Below are 14842 nucleotides of genomic sequence, written 5' to 3'. Positions count from 1 at the left end.
CTCTTTGCATCTGACTGGTTGGCCACCCCTGCCCTATAGAGTGTAACTTTGCGAGCAGGGCCCTCATACCTCTCTGTCTGTCTGTTACTACCCAGTCTTGTTCTATTACTTGCTCCCAATTATAAAGTGCAATAGAATATGATGGCGCTATATAGGTAACTGATAATAAATAAATAGACATGTTCCAGTACTGGGCCTGATTCAGGTATGTACGCTAATGCAAACGCATCCGCAATCCCGTAAGCAGCTGCTGTGTGAAAATATGCTAATACTGTGACCGCCAGGAAACGTATGGAGACGCCCACCGGCAGCTTCACAGATCCAAGCAACTGCGCACAAAAATGCAGCCGCCTTCGCAGATCATTTGATAACTGACCACCTGAGTAACCCTATGGTCATGCAGAATGGCCGAGGGAACTGAGACGCTGGCACCATATTTTCTGCGTATGGGATCGCAGATACACGCCCCGAAAACGGTCACAACACGTCTGCGTTTTTGCCGCCACTCCCCGTAACTGCCCCTAAATGGTCCCTGGATGTCAATTACTTTGCAATTAAATCCTTGGCACGTATGCAGTGCGTCCACGACACATGTGCAGTCATTCAAAAATCGCTCAACTGAGTAAATATCTTCATTGCATTCACCTCTAAGTCAGGCCGACTGGCCACTACTGCCCAATGGTCCTCACCGCAGCTGGCGATTCAGGTGCACACTAATTATTCTTACAGGATTTCAGAGATTTCCCAGATTCTAGTTCCTATTAATATCGTATACCTTTATATATTCTGACAGAATGTTATTGTATATAGTTATACATTTGTAAATTGGGTGGGATACATGAAGAATCCCACCGCTCTTCGCATGCATGCCGGCGTTGGTATGACGAACACTGCAAAGGACCGCTATCTCGTATGCACAGAAGGACGCATGCACCATGGGGGGGTGCTGGGCGGGATCCGTTTGAATCTCTCTCTCAGCACTCTCCCGATAGAAGCACACAGGGTTCTATAGGGTAACGACATCTGGAAGATGGCGTTACCAACTGCAAATAAACCCGGGAGGACAACGCATTCTGGAACTTGGTGAATATGAGAAATGCGGTTAAACCCGCATTTTTGTGTGTCCGCATTTCTACCTTTGCTGCATCCCACCCCTTGTCTGCACCTGTTTTATGTATGTATGTAGTTCTTGGAAATTGTGCACTAAAGGCAATTGCACACCCTAACTGCGGTACACCAGTGGGCTATGGGTGCGATGGCAGATCAGTGTTCAAAAAGCAGAACTGCTGCACCAAATTTAGGAGAGCTGGGAGGTATGTGTACTGTCTGGCACTAGGGAGGACTGTGACACCTTACAAATCAATGATGATGATAATAATAATAATAATAATAATAATAATAATAATAATAATAATAATAATAATAATAAATGTAAATGCTACCTACCACCATCCCCAAATGCAAAATTGAGAATAAGGAAGCCAAACCCTGAACCTAACATCACCCATCATCCCTTTCCCGTTACACCACGCTCTCGTAAGACTGCAGGAAATCAAGACTGTTGTGGGCTGATATTGTAACCAGCTGCCATAACATATTATAATCATCAGGTCAATTATGGGAGCCAGAACGTGGCTCCGAATTCTACAATGTTGCAAACTTCCAAATCTATAATTGTGTAATTAATAATCTATAATAATTCTTCAACTATTGAAAAACTTGATATTTATCTGATGAGCCATGGACGGTATACAGATGGACAGCTAGCCAGAATGTGACTACTAGGTAAAATACTGTATGTAATAATAGTATGGAGCCTATATGTTATGCTCCGTAATTGTGTCTCGTTAATTATCATTAATTGTTGCCACTATCTACTTTGATAACAGATGAATTAACGGGGCAATTTTTCATTAAAGCAATACCATGATGGTACACTTAATAAAAGGTTGTTCCAGCCATGTCTTCCATTATTTATGTCTCCATCTTGCTTATAACAGCATTGAAGTAGATGTCTGTACTGGACTTGTGCACCCTCCAGGCTGCCAGGTTGGGTTTTGTAAAACTGTCTCAGGCAAAGAAATTAGAAAATTTAGCCTGCCCTATAAGTTAGGCCTATTCAATTGGTGGCCCATGGGCCAAATGCAGCCAGCGAACAGCTGCACCTGGACCATGAACTGCTTCCATATTTACGCTGTGAATATGTATATTGCATTATTTCAAAGGACCTAATCTGGGAAGGCCAGGCTAGGCTGTGCCTTTGCACTGGCAACTGAGGGAAGGAGCTGCAACTGGGCCTGTCATGTGACCTCCTCCGCAAAATGCGGGGAGGTCACTCACAGTGGTTCTGGAAAACAGAGTGCGCTTCAGAGTGAGGAACCAGATGAGAAAGTGTGCTTTCCCACAGCTCCAGCAGCAAAGGGAAATGAGGATATTATAATGGGTGTCTGAAGAATTGTAATGAAATTAGAGAGGCATGTGGAGGAGTGTAATGGCATTAAAATGGCCTGTGGTGGAATCTAATGACATGTGGAGGGGCTGATCTGGAGGGTCCAAATGGCATAAGGGGCATCTGGAGCAGCCCGATGGCATATACGAGGCATCTGGAGAACTTTGATGACATAGGAGAGGCACCTGGAAGGGTCTAATGGCATATAAGAGGCACCTGGAGGGTTCTGAGGGGATGCATTCAGGAAGCCGACGGTCGAAATGCCGACCGCCGCCTTCTCGACTGTCTAATCCCAGCAGGGGTCTAATGACAGGCATCGAGATCAAAATGCCTGTCATTTTACCTACGCCGGGAGTCCGACGCCCGGCATACCAATTGAGGGGGGAGGGTTAGGATAGGGGCTCCTGGGGGGGACTTAGGCATAAGGGACATGTGGCATAGTACCCGACCGCAGACCCCATTGCGAATAATGGGGACTGCGGTATATAGATATCTTTGAGATATATTTGGTGCTTCCTGTGATCAGCCTTTGATAAATTGCAGGGATACTTAAATGACATGTAAACTGCTGTTTCTGTATGATCTAAATGGCCTATAAGCTTGGTTAACAGTTTTATCTGTATAGAACCAACATATTACACAGTGCTGTACAGTCAGAGAGTGTTTATTCATTCACATCAGTGCTTATCCCAGTGGAGCTTCTAATATAGTTTTCCTACCAGTGACTCACACTAGGGCAATTTAAGCCAGATGATAATTTATCTACCATTATAGAGGGGGACAGTCAGAGCACCCAGTAAGTAACACAAATCTAAAAATGCCACACAGATAGCACCCTGGTTAGAATAAAACACAGATCCCAATGGAACCCCAGTGCTGCTGGAGAACAATGTTAGCACTTGAGCTGCTGCGTTGCCTATTTATAGTATAAGTAACTGTAGTTTTCAAGAATAATATAATAACTGTTACTTTACTTTGCAGTGTACTGTCTGTAAGTGATCCTTGCAATAATGAACCATTTATTTTTTTATTAACAGTTTATTTATTAACCATTTATGTTATTTAGGCGCTGATGCGGAGCTCAATGTACGCCTGCTTGCAGAGCATATCTTGCTTGTTTCTTCCAAGCTTGCCTACTTTTGAATCTGCATTTCTTGGATTGTGATAGCAGGACCTATGCTGCACTGTACTATTTTCTAGCATCTTGAATGACTCCTCTAATTCTCTCCCTTCCGAATTTCCTCCCACATGTCCCACACTTGCCTACTCCCGAATCTCAGGTGGCTCTCCCGGACACCCGGAAAAGTAGTAAGTCTCCCAGAGACCCGTCGGTGCCAACCATTTCCGCCCACCCGTCGGTGCCGCCCATCATGTCAGCATGGCTTTGCTGCTCACTAAGTTGGCAAGGTATAGCTGGAGAGTGGTGACAATTATTTTGATGCACACATCCTCCTTGTTCTTCTCCCCAGTGTGCACTACTTCTGTGGGCATTGTGTATAAGGGGCACTAATTTGGGCATTGTGTAAAAGGGGCACTATTGTGTGTAATAAAAGGAATAAGGGACTATTGTGTGGCATCATTTGAATTGGGGATAATGTATTATACAGGGCATTACTGCATGCGGCATAACAGAAAAAGCAACCAGGTGCGCTGTCAGCCAGAAAACAACCCCTTGAATAAACAGAGCAGCTCACATGCAGGATCTGCACCTGCTAAAATGGACAATAGAAAAAAAGTGGAGTGGAGCGCTGGTTTAATCAAGTGACCACACTAATTAATGAAAATAATTTATTGCAAAAATAGAACAGTAAAATACATAAAATACATACAATTCAAGTGTCTACACTGGCACGATATTGTAATGTGGATGAGCAGGTAAAAAGTGGAATTGTTGTAACATAGGGCCACTCCAGGGTCCAATAGCTGGTAATGTCCACAAGCAAGCTCTGTGTATGTCCACTATAATAGTATGCTGTCAGCATGAACATGTAAAGCAATAATGCCAAAAGGAATCCAAATAACCGGAGAACTGTAGTCACCTGTAATGTGAAGCCGGTACTCACACCGTATAGATAGCGTCAGGCCAGTGTCTGGAGTGCACCGGGATCCGTTCCAAACAGGGACCGGGCGCACCACGCTGGCGTAGCTAGTTCTGGGTGTGATGATGGGAGCCGCTGGTAGTCTGCTAAGCAGCTGTGTGTTCTCCGCCCTGCTAAACAGGCTGGATGCTCCGTGGGTATAGGAATCCTTTCTGGCAAAGGGATAGTGAAAGTTCTCTCCACTGACTCTCCTTGCAAGTGGGTGGATGTGCAGGTGCTGGTATGAAGAGAATAAGCAACAATATCCGTGTCCAGTTAGGGAGATCCCTTTGTGCGGCATAACGTGTGATAAAGGGCATTACTGCGTGTTTAATCATGTGTTATACAGGGCATTACTGCATGTGGCTTAATGTATTATACAGGGCATTACTGTGTGTGGCTTAATGTGTTATATAGGGCATTACTGCATGTGGCTTAATGTGTTATACAGGGCATTACTGTGTGTGGCTTAATGTGTTATACAGGGCATTACTGTGTGTGGCTTAATGTGTTATACAGGGCATTACTGCATGTGGCTTAATGTGTTATACAGGGCATTACTGTGTGTGGCTTAATGTGTTATACAGGGCATTACTGCGTGCGGCATACTGTGTTATACAGGGCATTACTGCGTGTGGCATAATGTGTTATACAGGGCATTACTGCGTGTGGCATAATGTGTTATACAGGGCATTACTGCATGTGGCATAATGTGTTATGCAGTGCATTACTGCGTGTGGCATAATGTGTTATACAGGGCATTACTGCATGTGGCATAATGCGTTATACAGGGCATTACTGCGTGTGGCATAATGTGTTATAAAGGGCATTACTGCATATGGCATAATGTGTTATACAGGGCATTACTGCATGTGGCATAATGTGTTATACTGGGCATTACTGCATGTGGCTTAATGTGTTATAAAGGGCATTGCTGCGGGTGGCGTAATGAGTTATAAAGGGCATTACTGTGTGTGACATAATGTGTTATAAAGGGCATTACTGCATGTGACATAATGTGTTATAAAGGGCATTACTGTGTGTGACATAATGTGTTATAAAGGGCATTACTGCATGTGACATAATGTGTTATAAAGGGCATTACTGTGTGTGACATAATGTGTTATAAAGGGCATTACTGCATGTGACATAATGTGTTATAAAGGGCATTACTGTGTGTGACATAATGTGTTATAAAGGGCATTACTGCATGTGACATAATGTGTTATAAAGGGCATTACTGCATGTGACATAATGTGTTATAAAGGGCATTACTACGTGTGACATAATGTGTTATAAAGGGCATTACTGCATATGGCATAATGTGTTATACAGAGAATTACTGCTTGTGGCATAATGTGTTATACAGGGCATTACTGCGTGTGGCATAATGTGTAAGGCGCATTACTGCGTACGGCAATTATTCACTGTAAGGAGAGAACTTGGGGGCCAAACAGAGGACGGGATGTACATAGGGCAGTAAACATAAGCATTTCTCATATGTACTAAGCACCGGAATGCAATGCATTTTTTAGTTGGTGTTACTTAATAGAAGCCTATGGGCTTCTTTTCGGGACGCCCCCTGGGAGGGATCCAGTCGGATCCTTCCCAGCTCCCCCACAGCACACGCGTCCTTCTGTGCATGCGCAGAAGGACGCCAGAGGGACTTGTGGATTCTAAACCCAGAAGTCCCTCTATCACAGAGGATATCTCTTACCAAGAGAGCTGTCCTTTGCGATTTTCTTGGTACATACCGACGATTATTGCTCTTTTAACAAAATGTAACAATCTTTAAATAATATAGTATTTCCCCTACAAGAGAATTACCAGTGATATCTGCCTCCTTATTCAGTAAATAATGACTGCCCTCAGTATGGGGCTTATCTTGAGTCGAGTGGTGCAGCGTCCGCGTGCGTATCTTTTGCTTGTATTGCTTTTGGGACTTTATGCAAATGCTGCCGCAAGCTCTTCCCTGGTGTACTACAATGTGTCTGAATTTGCAGGGACTGAGACGCCCACTTTGCATGTCTGTGGAAGCAATAATCCTACTTGGTGCGCCTTTAGATGCAACCATCAGTCGTATCATCATGAATTAGCAGACTGTAGCTGGAAGTGCAGGCAATACTGCAGGCAGCAGACAGCACACAGGCATATAGGATGAGCACTGATTACAGCAGGGAGAGCAGATGATGGTTCTTTGCTCCAGAATGGAGAGTGCTGGACCCAGGCTGAATCAATTGTAGGAATAGGAGCACTCAGGATAACACCGGAGAGGAATTGGCACAAATGCAGGGAGCTTAGGAACAGAGAACCCCTTCCGACAATGGAGACCGTCACCAGAAGTACCTAGAAGACTAGTTGTACTGGCAATGAGCAGGCGGTTTAAATCGGGAGCTCTAATGCAGGATTGGTCATTAAAGTCATGTGCAGATTAGAGACTCTGTGAATGGCTGTAACAATCTCAGCTGACCACGGCCAAGATGGCATTGCCCATGCCACAGCAGCAGGAGAATCCTGAGATGACCTCGACAAGATGGTGGAACCCAAGCCACAGCAACAGGAGAATCCTGAGATGACTGGCCAGCGGACACATGCCAGCAAGTGAATCGGCAGTGCAGAGTGTGGTAAGATTTGTGATACGGTTTGGTTCCAAATGAAGTATGACCACCAAGGTTTCTTCAGTTTAAACTTCACAGTTTTTCAATCACAACTACAACTTATATTTGGTACACAAAACATTATCCTCTAGACCAGCCCAGTGTACAGAAGTGCCCTGCTATGACACTGGGTGCAGTCCAGCAAAAGTGAGTGACTTTAGTGTATCTACTTTTATTACATTTTACTGATAGAAATACTAATGTAGGGACAAAAACAGCTCAATATGACACAATTTTACCTATTTTTGGCCATTTTAATGAAAACCAAAACACAAGATGGTTTTGCCATAACCACTGGGCTCCACATGCATCTCTGCTATTGATTTGCATGATTTAAGATCAATGTGGTTTGTATTTTTAAAAAAAAATTGGATTCAATTGTAGTATTTTTATATGTTTTTCCTAATCAGCACTCTTCAATTTCAGGTTAGCAGTAACCTCAGTTTTAAAGCAACAAGTGTTGATCAATTGTTTTTTTATTATTGGAGTCAACTGGATCCTATTGTTTCTCATTGCTTTTATATTCTATTTCTTGTGTTAGTAATGTTGCCAGTGTTATGTTCTTTATAGTCACAGAGACCAAACCCTAACACCCGCCAATTTTTTAAATCCGGTTGCATTCAGTGTTGCTGTTTAACTTGTAGAATTCCACCAAAAAACGGAGTATGGGGCCCACAAATGTGATCCTCTCATTAATGGTTAGAGCTCAGGCATTTAATGCTGTTTTATTTTTAGAAGAATATTTTTTATTATAAGGTATTGCATTATCAATTGAATTTATCTTCATCATGGCACTATCTAGTATATTGTATGTGCTTATGTTTTGCAGACATTGACCTAGATATTCTATCTGTGGTATCACTACATGGAAATGTAATGTCATTTCTCTGTATTTATAATGTGTGTGGTTGTGGTTGCGTTCTTAAAATACCATGACACTGCAAACATAAGGGTTTAAAAAAATATATATTTTTTTTATAAGAGGATATTGTTTTGCTTTTAAAACATTAACATTTACATTTCTTGTTGATGTGTTGTTTTTTTTTTTTAAACTCTGTTTGATAAAGCCAAGCAAACATTCTCCTTCATTGCATAATAATATCACCACTGGAAAGCACTAGATTCTATGTATGGCACCAATCTCATGTCAACATAAACAAACATGCCGAGAAATAAGCATTTTCTGTAGAGCGATATGTACCTAAATACAGTTGGTTACTGAACAGCTTTAAAAAAACAAAATCAAGGGGTTCCCTAATTATTGAACAGGTACATATTGCCTTAAAGCTATGCTACCACCTAGTTAGGAGCTCAGCCCACTCCCTATAACCTCAGGCTGCTCTGTGAAGCTGATATCTCTATAGCTCCTTTTCCAACAAAATCCCAGGTCTGTCCCAGGATTTTTTACCCAGCATTTTGCCGGGTCGTACCTGGCTTAGACCCCATTTCCACTGCACCCTCGTCCCAGGTTTTTCCTTGGTCACCTCCATTTCCACTGAACCCGGGTAAGCCTAGAAAACCTGTGGAAGTCATTAAAAATGGCCTTTATTCAGGCCATTTTTAATGACTTCCACATTTAATTACATTTTTAATGACATCCTTTATTATTTATTATTATTATTATTATTATTTTCGTTTTTTATTCTTTATTTAATTTAATTCTTATTATTTATTTAATTTATTATTTATTTAATTTATTATTAATTATTTATTGGGTGATTACATCAGCAGCCTGCACCCTGGAAAGACCAATCAGCAGCTTTTGCAATTACCTGGGTCACAAAACCCAGGTATTACCCCTTTTCCACTGCTTAAAAAACACAGGTAATGGCCATGTCTACCCGAGACTCTGCTCAGTGGAAACAGCTCCAAGGAAAGAATCTCGGGGCTACTGACCCAGGATTTCTTCCCGGATATCGAGCAGGGTTTTTAGCAGGTAAAACCTGGTAACACTGGAGTGGAAACAGCTCTTACCCAGGTTTTTTGACCCCGGTAATTGCAAAAGCCACTGATTGATCATTCCAGGTTGCTGGCTGCTGAGGTAATCACCCAGAGGAGATGCCTGAATAAAGGATGTCATAAAAAATGTAAATTAAATTAAATAAATAATAATAATTAAATAAATAGAATTATTATTATTAATAATAATAATAATTAAATAAATAATAAAAACATAAATAATAATGATAAATAATAAAGGATGTCATTAAAAATTTCATTAAATGTGGATGTCATTAAAAATGGCCTGAATAAATGCCATTTTTGATGACATACACAGGTTTTGCTGGGCTTACCTGGGTTCAGTGGAAATGGGAGGCAACCCGGTTAAAACCCAAGACGAGGGTGCAGTGGAAAAGGGGTTTAAGCCTGGTAAAAAATCCCAGGACCCGGCATTTTGGTGGAAAAGGAGTATTAGAGCTATTTCCACTGCAATGTTACCGGGTTTTACCAGCTAAAAACTCTACTTAATACCCAGGAAGAAATCCTGGGTTAGTAGACCTGGGATTTTTTCCTTGGAGCCGTTTCCACTGAGCAGAGTCCCAGGTAGACACGGCAATTACTTGGATTTTTTAGGCAGTGGAAAAGGGGTAATACCCAGGTTTTGTGACCCAGGTAATTGCAAAAGCTGCTGATTGGTCATTCCAGGGTGCTGGCTGCTGATGTAATCACCCAAAGACCAGAGGAGATGCCTGAATAAAGGATGTCATTAAAAATCTCATTAAATTAAATAAATAATAATTAATTAAATAAAGAATAAAAACCTAAATTAATAATATTAATAATAATAATAATAATAATAAATAATAGGATATCATTGGAAATTGATTTTTTTCCTTGGAGCCGTTTCCACTGACCTGAGTCCCAGGTAGACACGGCAATTACCCAGGTTTTTTAGGCAGTGGAAAAGGGGTACATGGGGTCTATTCATTAATTTCTACAAAAACAGGTGCAAATTAAATTAGGTTTTGTGGCCATTCATCAAAAAGGCAAAGTAGGAGACATCACAGATATGTCCTGCTTACCTGTCTCTCACGATGCGGCCCGCTGTACCCATACACTAGTATGGGGACCTAAATTTATAAAGCTCCAAAAATAAAATATTTTCGGAGCTTGACTGCTGGAGCATTCGTCATCTTCAGATGGCATTTGCTCCCGCACTCAGCACTCACCCCGCTCCTTCCCTATGGAAAGAAGTCCAGGGTTGCGAAGAGGGAAACTTTCAAATCCCTCCGCCCCTATCCAGCTCCTTCCACTGGATACCGGGGCTTCGTTCACGCAAGCGCACTAGTTCACACAGGCGCACTAGCACTGCCTAGTCAGACTCGGCAGTGCTAATTTTCACTGCTCCGAAAGGTCCGCTCAGACCCCGATAATTAACATAATGAATAGAACCCTAAAGCTCAATGAAGCAAAAGGTTGTGGCAATCAAAGGTAGCAATGGGTGAATGTGATGTTGGAAAGTTTGAAACAATTTGGATTTATAAATGTTATTGTAACTAAAGGTAGACTTGACCAGGGGTGTAAGGGGTGACATGTGCCATCACTGCCCCACTGCACCTGTATGTGGTTTGCAGGGTGCATGGAATTATGTCTTTGGTTTAGGGGGTGGGGCCAGCAGAGGTCACACTGCTGACCTGTTATGTCGCTAGACTTGGCAGCACAGTGCTCTGACATCAGTTTGATGGGAGCTGTTCAGTAAGTCCCTATTCTTACCTTTATCTAACACTCAGTATGTGGCTACATGCTTACTTCCATTACTCTACTCATAACACGAAACTGGAGATGTATCAAACCTTGGAGAGAGATAAAGTGGAGAGACATAAAGTACCAACAAATCAGCGGCTAACTAGCATTTTACAGGCTGTGTTTGAAAAATTACAGTTAGAAGCTGATTGGTTGGCAGAATAAAATTTACCACCAGCCCAATGGCCGCACATGCACATTATTTATGTTGGGTACGAAACCCGGAAGTATATACTTCACCGGGGCAGCTTGATATTGGAGGAGCTGTTCCAGCATTTACTAATTAATACTGTTGGAGGTCAGCAGTCCAGTCATAATGATACAGTGAACTGTTTGCAATTTTATTTGTCCTAGGTGAGCAAAAACTAGAAAGCTCAGTGGTGGCTAGTTATATGACTATCTAACTATTAATCAACAAGGCAATAATAACTTGCTGTAAGAAAACGGTATGCTATATACACTATATAGTCTCTCCAGCAACAAGACTGTGCCTGTCAGCTCTGTTTTATAGAAACTTCATTTGTGATGGCCTACAAGTGCTGATTTGGTTTTCAACCAAACTGAACTGACCAAGTGTTTGTTTCGGTCAAAATCTGTTTGGAAAGCATGAAAAATCAGGTTTATACTCAAATGACCTTCCCCTCAAATCTCTTATTTCACCTCCTTCCATGAGCTATTGGTAACACCCATGAATGCACTTGGAAAATTAGAAACCATATTTGCCACCTTGTGTTTGATAGTTTGGTATTGGAAATACCCTGAACCTCCCGCTTTCAGCCTTTATTAATAAGGTACTGTATTGGTGTTATACAATCTGGACCACATTAGCAGAATCCTTTATTAACACCCTCACCTATTTTAGGATGTTTGAAGTTACTGGATTGCCGATTTTGTGACACGACAAATCCTATATATGACCCCCTCTCATCTATCCCATGGTCCCAGATAGGAGGCGGAGGAGAGGTTCCTCTCCTCCCCCTCCTATCCATTACTGACTTCCCCCATTGGTAGTCTTCCACAAGAATTATTACTTTGCCCTCCTAATGGTACACAGGTGTCACAAGGTGACGATGTTGGATAATTAAGGACAGAACCAATATAATAAACAGTAGGTGAAAGTTCTTCAGATGATTGCTGGCGATGTACTGGCCAGGTCTGGACAAAAAGGCAGAGCAGAGCCCTGAGCCAGCATCCATACTCAGCCTGTGTCAGATAGGACACAGGCTTCATGTATAAAGAAAATAGGTTTTTAGAATAGAAAATACCTCAAGCTGTGTGGTCAGCTTCAGGTATTGTCAGCCAAGATGTTAGTTGCAGCTCAACTGATCACACAGCTTCAGCTGATCGGTTTAAAGGAGCAGATCACCAATCAGAGATCCCTGTATGTAGGTAAGCTTTGCTTTATTTATTTTCTATTCTTCATGCTCAGTCTGCACCTGAGACCAGTTGTCCGCTGACCACCTGAGGCTACCTAAGCTTTTCCACTGGGACCTTGCACTGTCAGGAGGCACAATCCTGCCAGTGTCCTGAGCCCCCAAAACCACCACAGTCCAGAGCTGGAGAAGGGTTGAAATAAAGATGTCAGTCAGGGATAGGATCAATGTTGTGAGATCGCTGTCTGTAATCAGTTCTTGGCTTTGCGATATGATGTGTTGGCTGTGGGGTGCTTCCCTCCTGCAGTGTGGCATGCTTCTATATGGTCTGCGGCCCTTTCATGTGCTCACTGCTGGTTCTCTGTAGGGTCTCAGTTGTCACTCCCTGGTCAAGACAGGGATGTAGTAGAAAGTGCTGCTACTCTGTGGGATCCCTGCTGCAGGAAGGCTGTTGTGCTTAGTTATGAGATCTCAGACACCTGTGAGATGTCTAAATTTACACTGTGGACTTTCTGGTTTTGAATTATATGCAAAAAACCCAATAGCACATTGATATGATGCAAGGTAAGTTATTATTTACACTTAACGGTCGATGCTTTCTAAATAAAGCCCATAGGAGGCAGTAGGACTATGAAACTTTTGAAAGTTAGGTGTTAAACCACAACTGTCTGAGGTTACTTTGTAGATAGTCAAAAGTATGATTACACATAGTGATTGGTGGGAAAAAAATAGTCAATTTGCTGTTTATGTTCACTTGCACTCTTTTCTAACAACGAGCAGCCACACAACACCCAAAGGCTCATGTGTCTACGATAAAAAACTTTTATTAGTGAAAGTAGTGATATTAATGAGACCCCACAGAGCCCAAGGGGCTTATTTATCAAACCTAACTCCAGCAAAAAAAAAAAGCCAAGAAAAGAAAAACAAAAAGTCAGTCGTTTTCACCAGAGATAGGGTCATTTTAAGATTGGGGCTGATTTCGCAACATTTACAGAGTTAATGGCAGATGGCGTTGGCTACAGTTTCGCATTGGTAGAGCCCCAGTGCAGTGAGCATTTGCAAATGTGAAGTCTTTTGGCGCTGTGTTAGCTAGGTGAGAAAGACTTTGCCGACACAGTCTCTTTTGTGGAAGCATTGTCCCAGCAATCAATCATTGTGATTGTGACAATTTCATATCCTGAAACCATCAACAGTGCTCCCCCTTTGTGTTTGCACCTACTTTGTGAACTTTCAAATAGGCATCAAGAATAAGTGCTGCAGTGGGTTCAGTATATTATGTGGAAGGTGACCATGTCGACAAAATGTTGACATGGTGATATTGTCGACAGACATAATGTCGTTAATCAGTATGTTGATATATACAGTATATATCTCAACTGTGACAAAATCAGTGGGGAGGTTGTCAAAGGGAGATATATATGCCCAAGCTTCTGTCTGCTGGACAGCCAATTAGCAACCCAGATTGCCGGATCACCTGTGAGAGGCTGATAAAAGGTGGGTCATTTTCTCTAGTCTGTCTCTCGCTGCCTGGGGAGTAGGTTGAAAATAAGATTTTTTTAACTGTTCTGGGACAAAAATACTCTTTTCTCACTTCAAGATTAGGCATACCGTCAACTGGCTGAACAACATTTCCTACTTCAGAAGATGTACATCACTTGGCACTCCACCACTGCTCTCATCATTTTCTTAATCATGATTGGAAAAGGGAAAACATCAGACTTGGGGAACATTCCCACTGCCACTGTGTCATTAACATTATCAAACAGGTCTGGGATGTTTACTAACTGTAACCAATTGAGTTTCCCAATCTCTCTCCAATATAGAAACTAATCAAATAAGGAACAAATATCAAATAAGGAACTAATCTCACAGTGACTACCGTGGGACCACATTGTTATGTTTCTATAATTACTAGGGATGTGCGCCGGACCATTTTTGACGGATTTGGTTCTAATTCATCGGCCGGCTTTGGATTTGGATTTGCCAAACTGCGGTGACTGGCTTTGGATTTGGATTTGGAATTTTTACAAAAATTGGCAAAAGAAGCTAAAATCACATAAATTGGGCTTTTTTTCTTCCTAGAGTGTTACTAACGTCAATAACATTAATTTCCAGTCATTTACAGTCAATTTAGATCACCTCAAGCTTAAATTATAGTTTTCACTATTATTGGCCAAGGGTTGCAGTGAGCTGACTGGTGACCAAGCGTCAGAGCAGCGGCGCAGTGGCACAGACACCACAGTTTAAAGCACATCTATGAAACATTGCCACACAGCAGTGGCAGAAATGAAAGGTAGTGCAAGATGGAATTGTCCTTGGGCCCTCCCACCCACCCTTCTGTTGGATCTTAAATAGGACATGCACACTTTAACAAACCAAGCATTTCAGTGACAGGTGCTTGGCTTGTTTGGGCCCCCACAATAAAATCTACCAATCTACTAAAGGCAACAGGTCTACAGTGGCAAGATGTCACCATCATTGCCATCCTCACCCTCATCAGTGTGTACATCATCCGATTCCTCACACAATATTAAATCATCC

Source organism: Taudactylus pleione, unplaced genomic scaffold (genome assembly GCF_031769625.1).
Source record: "Taudactylus pleione unplaced genomic scaffold, aTauple2 ptg000142l, whole genome shotgun sequence".
NCBI classification, from domain to species: Eukaryota; Metazoa; Chordata; class Amphibia; order Anura; family Myobatrachidae; genus Taudactylus; species Taudactylus pleione.
Note: the sequence above shows the minus strand (reverse complement) of the source record.